Below are 8,136 nucleotides of genomic sequence, written 5' to 3'. Positions count from 1 at the left end.
GAGTTGTTAAGAGAACTCCATTTTCTGTTATCTCTGTTCCTCAGTAGATTTGGAGAGGTACCTCCTGTGGGTGATAGAATCTGATAAACTCTATTTATTCTTTAAAAAAATATATTTTCGAATGCTTACCATGTCCCAGATAATGTAAGGAAAAAAACTGCAGAAGAAAGTTTATAAATAGTAGGATCTTGCAGCTCATAAAGAAACTCTGCATATATCTTTATAATGAATAGAATAGTTAAATATCCTGTTTCTATTTTTTAAACAAATTTATACAAATAATTTCTTAAGGACAGCCCACATCTTTTATATTTCATATTTTTTAGATTACATCACCCATCATTTCCACATACTTCCAAAGCATGCAACAATTTCAGGTTTATAATTATTTTTTCATAGCATTCATATTAAGTAGGCTTATAACAGAAAGAAACATAATGTAATCAGAATATTCTCAATCATACCATAGGATAGATATGTTCCACGGAAATATTCTATACTATTTCTCTGTCTAATGCTGTAGCAACTAGCAATATGTAGTTGTATAAATTTGACTTCTTTAAAATTATAAATTCAATTTCTCAGTTGTACTAACCACATTTCAAGTGTTCATGAGCCACATAAGGCTAGTGGTTACTATATTGGACAGCACAGAATATTTTCTTCATCACAAAAAGCTCTATCGGATATCGCATTTTTGGCCGTCACTATAATTACCATTATCCACAAAGGATGATATTTTCTTGACCCAATGTCTTAGTCTTCTTGTACAATTGTAGACTGTAAAAGGATGTCTGAGAAGATATATATCAACACTTACTATTTCTGGAAGGAACTAATGCTTAGAAAATTTTAGGTAGCAGAAAAATCACTCTGGAGGTTTTTCTCTAGCTTCTGAAGTCCATCTTGCATTGAAATCTTTAGCCTTTTGGTCCTTGACAAGAGTATGGTGGCTGATTGAAATCTAAGGCTCAGATGATCAGATTTTATCTACAATGACAGTTCTGATTGATTTGTAGTAGCTGCTTGATTCAGGCTCGTGAGCTCAAAGAGAAAAAGTGGTTTGATGTATTAACGATGACTTGTAGGTCAAGAGCTAATGTAGTACTTGCCAAACATTTTCTTTCTTTTTCTTTTCTTTCTTTTTTTTTTTATTACTTTTTTTTATTAATGTAACATTGGTTAAAAACATTATATGTTGCAGGTATACAATATGATAATTTGATATCTGTATTCACTATAGCATGCTCACCACCAAAAGTCTAATTTCCATCTATCACCAAACAATTGATACCCCTTTACTCATTTCACCAGTCCCAGCCCCCTTTCCCTCTGGTAACCATTACCAAGCCTTTTCTACCACTACAAGCATTAGCTAGCAACTAATAAGCACACACATAGTGGAAAGATGTACAGCCAGAAGGAAAAGAATTTTGAACTAGGCATGGTATGTTTCACATCCCCTGGACTACCTAAAAATCATTCCTCAGCATTGGCTCTATAACTTTAGAAGGATATAGATAAAACTTTGGTGATAAAATGAATAACTTTACTCTTACACATTCTCCAAGCCCTGAATAAGCTAGTCTACCTTCTCTCCGTCTTTTATAAGAGATATGAATCCTGTCTGGACTAAGAAAAACCTCTCAGGAATGGATCTGAGAGAGAACTATAAAATAACCTTCTAAGAGAGTTTTTTATGGAGAAAATAAAATGTCACCTCTCTTGCAGTAGCTTAAAAATATGTTCTCCTGAAAATCAGAAGACACATGAAAGGATTTCTTCAAGGCACATGATTTTGAAGCAGTCTCTGGAGAGATTTTAAGAAATGCTGTCTCTCATTCTTAGAATCTTCTCTGTCCATTGCATAAATTCTTGTGCACACTGTCCTTAGAAAAAAATCACTTTATTTTGCTCACAGGAAATGTGGTCTGAGATCTACTTTACCTCCGAATTCCTATTTGAGAGGTTAAATTTTACAAAGCAGATTTCCAAGCTAATCCATTTAAATCTCATTGTTGAAAGCTCTGGTTCAGGCACTGTGAAGTTACACAGAGGTTGAGTCCAATTTGGGAGTTGTCTGGGACCCTTGCTTCATTTTCACTTTTCTATGGAATTTTGACCACTTAACTATTGACCATACTTTCACAGAAAAGAAGAAAATATAAATCTATTGTTTCATCTTTGTTAGCAACACTCATAGAATATATTGATTAAAACAAAAATCTCTTTGATGAACTGCGTTTTTTCAATAAGCCATGTGAAATTGTTTTCTATTTTCTAGGATAACCAAAAATTTATAATATGAAACAGAAATTTTTTTATTTATTTTTATTATTTTTTTTTTATGATTTTTTAGGCGAGGAAACCCTTGGTTGACCTCACAGATCGCAAGGACCTTATCAGCTTATAATCCCTTATTTTTTATTTTTTATGCCTATAGCACCTGGTCTTCCTAGGTGGTCTCCCATCCAAGTACTAACCAGGCCCGACCCCGCTTAGCTTCTGAGATCAGATGGGACTGGACTTGTTCAGAGTAGCATGGCCGTAGACTTCTTAAGAAATTTTTGATTAAATTTTTATTGTTCTTATGCCAAATAAAGCAGTGGTAGTTCTCAAAAACTGTTTTCACCTTAAGAGATTTTTTATCAAACTTTGTTATCTACTTAAAAGAGTCTTTTTACAGTACTCTACAAACTTCCTGCCATACTATCAAGAGACAAAAAGCAGGAAAATAAGTAATTTCTAGTTTGCCCTACTTTAACTGGTCCTCTTTTTATTTTTTTTTATTTTTGGACAAGTAAATTACTTTTCCCTGAATCTCTGTCCCCATCCATTCTGTCCTAATTCAGTATCCCCAGAAGTTGTAGTCGAGCAAGCTGAGAGGAGAGATGGGTAATGGCTGTGGAAATTAATGTTACTTAAGAAAGCCCCTCAGAGATGAAATAATCCTCTCGATCAAGGCATCCTTGTAGATTTCTTTTAACTCCACAAAATAGGGCATTTCACAACCATTATTTTACTATAATTTGTATTTTAGATTTGAGTCAGAAATTGTAAGAGTATTACTAGAGCAAAGAGAATTAAAAATAGACTTTTCATTTTATCTATAATTTTATCTGTAAAATAGGAAAGTTAAACTTGATCAGTTTTAAGGTCCAGCTATTCAATTTGTGAGGTCTTGATGCTTCAAGGATTAGGTAAAACATTTGTCTACCCATATGCATTAAGCATGTTTCTCTTATTTATATAGAAAGTATATAATTCCATATATTTTAACTTCTATTTTCTTAAAAGTATTAGATAAATAAGCTATTAACACAGTAGAAGATTTAGAAGATTATTAGGTAGATTCCCAAGACTTTCTGAGCCCCTAATAAAATATTAGAAAATAACTTAAACAAAGTAATGGTAAAGGCATGATAAACAAGCTAATGTTTTTTTGTGAATTGGGAGGCACACAGTAACCCAAGATTTATTGTTTCAGAAAAAAACCCTTTCCTCTATAAATAAAGAGGTTTAGATGCATAGATATACTTATGTATATATCAAATATGTACATTGCAAAAAAGATGGGAAACAAATGAAAAAGCTGTCAAGAATAGTTAGCTCTGAATGATAGAACTGTAGACAATCGCTATTTTCTTCTCTCTTCTTTTTATGCAAGCCCTTAATTTCCTGTTATTTATAATCAGAAAATGATACTTTGATACCACAAATTTATTTTTACTAATAGGCCCCTGGATGTGAGCTGCTTGACATTTTAAGTAAGAAATAATGTTAAATAATTTTAGCATACAAGAACATTTATGACATAAGTGCCTAGGAGCAAGAAATATGAAAAGTTTGACCTAAACATAGAAAAGCCAGATTCACATGCAACAGATGGGGCACCTAGACAAAAAGAAGAAACTGTATTCTGGTCAAAGTAATGGTTAGTGGACACAATTTACATTTCAGAGTTTATAGCAAGAGATCGTTTTGTCAACTTTGCAAGACCTATTCATTACCTGATGGAATGAACAAAGAGATAAAAACTATAAATTATCTATTGAGAATTTATGAGATAATTAGGAGAAATTGAAGCAGAATGTGGTTATTTGTTTTACTTTAATATATTCAGACAACATTGTATAAAATTGTTTAAGAAGTTTATTAAATGTCTTTCTCAAATGAAGACATTTTTTAGAGTCAGAGTTCTCAGAAGCCCAATTTTTTGGATCCCTATTGGTTTTAAAAAGAGATTATACTTATTTATGTGATAAGGCATGTGAACAAAAGGAAACTGAAACTATTGAAAACATAGAAACACACAACTGGGTTTCTCAAAGCTGCGAATGCGTTCACACTCAACATGCTCACCTGGATTAAACTGGGCTCCACTCCCCCTGCCTCTCATTGCTGCACTTGAGATAAATAGAATCACGGTTTTAGAAAACAATGCATAGCCGTGCCATATTATGGAAATTAACTTGCAATTTCAGAAGATAGTTATAGGAAAAAGGAGAAAATTAACCGCTCCTCCAATCTTCCATAAATTATGAGTGCTTAATTGAGAAAGTAGTTCAGAGAAACAGAAAGATGGAAAGGAGACTCCAGCAAGCCAAATGATGTCCTATTGTCTGGAGAATGTCACAGATGCCATATCAACAGATTGTAGACATATTTTCAGAGACTGCATATCTTTTGAATTGATACAATAGACAAAGAGTCAACTTTCTCTTGTGATATGTGTCAGAAAACGTTTTGGAACTTTTACTTTCTTATCTTTGAAGATATTATCTGGAAGTATCAGAAGGATGAAATACCCATACCACTGAATTATTTGGAGGAAATTTTGAATATTGACTTCAACTAAATATATGTTCAGATGTTTCTTTTTTTTTTTTTTTTTTTCCTCTCTCTTTTGGGGTTGGTAAACTCCTAGAATAAGTGATTTTTTTTTTTTCAGAACAACCACTTATGAAAACCTAGTATAAGTTAGATGCTTTGCCTGTGTTTTGATCACATTAATGCTCCTGAGGTAACCATTACTAGCCCATTTTTCAGATGAAATGTCTGATATCCAAGAGTGTAAAGTGATATGTCTACTCTCACAGATTGCAAGTGGGAGAATAGAAATGGAAATCTATATTTCTGGCTGTAAAATTTTTACTTTTCACATATATCATCATACTTCCTTCTCAGAGAAGTTCAAGTTTTACCTTTCTATTCTTTAAGTCATGACATCTTATGAGATAGCATCAGGATTTCCATCTATCTGACTACATATCATGTTAATGAGGGATCCATTGTTCCTAGTTTATGAAGAGCTCTTTATGAAGAATAAATACAAAATGTTGTTAAATGCTTTTTTTTTTTTTTTTTTTGGCATGGGTGGTAATGCTTATATGATTTTTCTCCTTCAGTTTAAAATATGAGAATTATTTTAAGATATTTCCTAATGTTAAACCATTCTTAAATTGCTGGCATGAGCACCACATAGTCAAGGTGTTTTTTCTCTTAATGTGTTGCTGGCTTCAACTTGTTTATATTTTATTTAGGATGTTTGCATTTATTCGTAAGTGAAATTAGTCTACAGTTTTATTATATTGTTGTTATGCAAAGTTTTTTGTTTCTAATGTTTACTTTAAAAGTGTCTTTCTCCATGCTTCATAATACAACAAATAATTGTAGAATCGTGGATTCCTTATGCTGGGAAAATAATTCACCTAAGGAAATAAAAAAGAAAACGTAGAAGTTCCCACATCTGAAGAGCATGAATCTTTTCTTTAGCTTCCACAGCTGTCTTCAATAAGCAAACTTCCAGATGGGTCTGGATCATGGCACTCCTGGCTGAACTTCTCAGCCTAAACTGAGGAGTTGATTTTATTTAAAATGAACAAGAACCACCAAGAAGGAACAGTACCTCTCAAATTTTAAAGACAGGTATACACGTTTCAGAGTTAGAAATTCCAGACTGTTTGGCCAAACTGCTAACACCACCTACTTCTTTTAAAAAAAAAAAAAAACAATTTTTTTTTTTTAATAAACAAAGTATTTACGGTATTGGACATCTCACATCTCACTGCCAAGTGCTGTTATCTTTCCACTCTGCTATTCTACAAATGTTAGCAAGATGCTCAGTAATGCCAGGTGTCACTGGCTGGCATGACCACACCATGAGAAGAAGAGAGATATTTCCTCTCACATGCCAATTTAATAGCTATAACGTTTCTCAAGAGCCCCTAGCAGAATCTCCTCCAGTCTCTTTTATCAGAATTGTATCTCATGCCCATGTCATAGATGCAAAGGAGATGAAAACACAAGTACGAGGCATTTTCAGAATCTATTGTGGAGGAATGCTCTCCCAGCAAGCAAGAAACGAAAGAGAAAGGGCTGTTCTGCAGGCATCCACCAGTTTGGGCACAGGAGAATAGGGGAGGACAGTACCCATGTAAGACACTTTAGGAAGGGAAGAAAGAGGAACAAAGAAGGGAATATTTGGGTGCAAAAGACAGAACATTGTTCACTTTCCAATGCTGACTAAGGATTGTATAGGAGAGTGTAGTTGTCTTTTAGTATCTTGCATGTAATAGGCTTTTGAATTTTCCCATGAGCTGGAATGGATTGAAAATGTAGGGTCAAAAAGTGTTAGATGTATCCTAAACATTATCCTATCACTTATCCTAAACATTAAAAGGTCAATAAAGTGTCCTACTACTTTGTACACCGAAAACAAAAACAAAACAAAATAAAACAAACAAACAAAAAACCCAGGATAAGGAATATTTGGTATACAACTTATTTTTCTAATATTAAAATCAAAGAGCACAGCAGTTGGATTTTACAACCATCCTAATGACAGTCAAAGACAAGGTCTAGGCCTGGACATTGCAGTGGTTAAATCACTATTACACCATGTGGGTATGTTTTTCACATGAGACCCCAGACGATAACTTCCTTATATTTTTCTTCATGTTATTAACCCATTAATACTGCCCTTCATTATGGAGATGAGAAAGACTGACATATGGAAACAGAGATTATTTATTGTGGGTGGAAAAAAAATGCCTCCAATATGGCAAAAAGAATATCAATTCCTCACCATTCTTTGTATTAATTCTGTATTACTTAAGCTTACCTCATCTGTGTTTAATCAGCGTTGTTCATACTCTCTCCATGAAGCCAGAGATGTACATATTAAACACAGGAGTTTTTGACAGCTTCCTCTTCCCTAGGGCAAGATTGCTCAACTAATAATAACTAAGATATCTTTTGACAAGTGCAGCTAAGAGCTAGTAAAGCTTAGTCAATCTACATCAGCCTGGTTGGCACTTTCTTTCCATTTCAGACCTGCATTGCCTTGAATGATGAAACCTGGAGAACGACTGCAGAAGCTATAAAATCTAAGAGAGGTAGTGGATGAAATCGGCAGGGAAGGTTAGTGGGGATGAATGCAAAACCAGACTCATATTGATCAGGGAAAGGAAAATACTTTTTCCAACTACAATTGCAGCTGAAACCCATAAATTAGATGATTGAAGTAATAAGACACGTGAAATGGCTTTTAAGTCCACTACCCACTCTGTGTAATAAATTTCAAATGACGTCGAGGCTTTTAGTGGAGAGAATGATTTATTGCCATCTGTAAGAAGGAAGCTTTCAGGGATTATCTCTAAAGTGGCAAAACACTATTCCAAATTTCAAAAAATTAGCGAATCTTAGTGAAGCTTGGTGACTGAACTGACAAGCAAGCTCAAAAAAAAAAGTTAATGGAACCAAAATACTGAAAACGTGTACTCTCACATACCAGTACTTAGACATCACCTCAAAAAAATTCGATTTTAATATTTAAATGAAAAGCTTCCTTTGTTAAGAAAAATCTCCTGAGAAAATTTGATTTGTTTTTTCTTTATTTTTAATATGTGTATATATCCCAAAATGATAAAAAAGAAAAAAAGTATAAATATATTCCAACTCACTTTCAGCATAGAATGGACTAAATTCTAAATTGGTTTTACTTTTCTTGCCTCAAGCAACACCCTCTATTTATTTCTTCATTTAGAATGACTTCAGACAGTTCAGCTGTGAGCTACCTGAACAAGAGATGGACAGAACAATCACAGAGCTAACTTTACATTTGTCTTCTTTAAA

General features: G+C 33.5%; 1 pseudogene; it reads right to left on the bottom strand.

Annotated features, from left to right (window-relative positions):
* Window positions 1-2,434: 2,434 nt before the first annotated feature.
* LOC111741625 lies at window positions 2,435-2,553 on the bottom strand (annotated as a pseudogene).
* Between the last annotated feature and the right edge of the window lie 5,583 nt (window positions 2,554-8,136).

Source organism: Pteropus vampyrus, unplaced genomic scaffold (genome assembly GCF_000151845.1).
Source record: "Pteropus vampyrus isolate Shadow unplaced genomic scaffold, Pvam_2.0 Scaffold80, whole genome shotgun sequence".
NCBI classification, from domain to species: Eukaryota; Metazoa; Chordata; class Mammalia; order Chiroptera; family Pteropodidae; genus Pteropus; species Pteropus vampyrus.
This window is presented reverse-complemented; position numbering and strand designations above follow the sequence as displayed.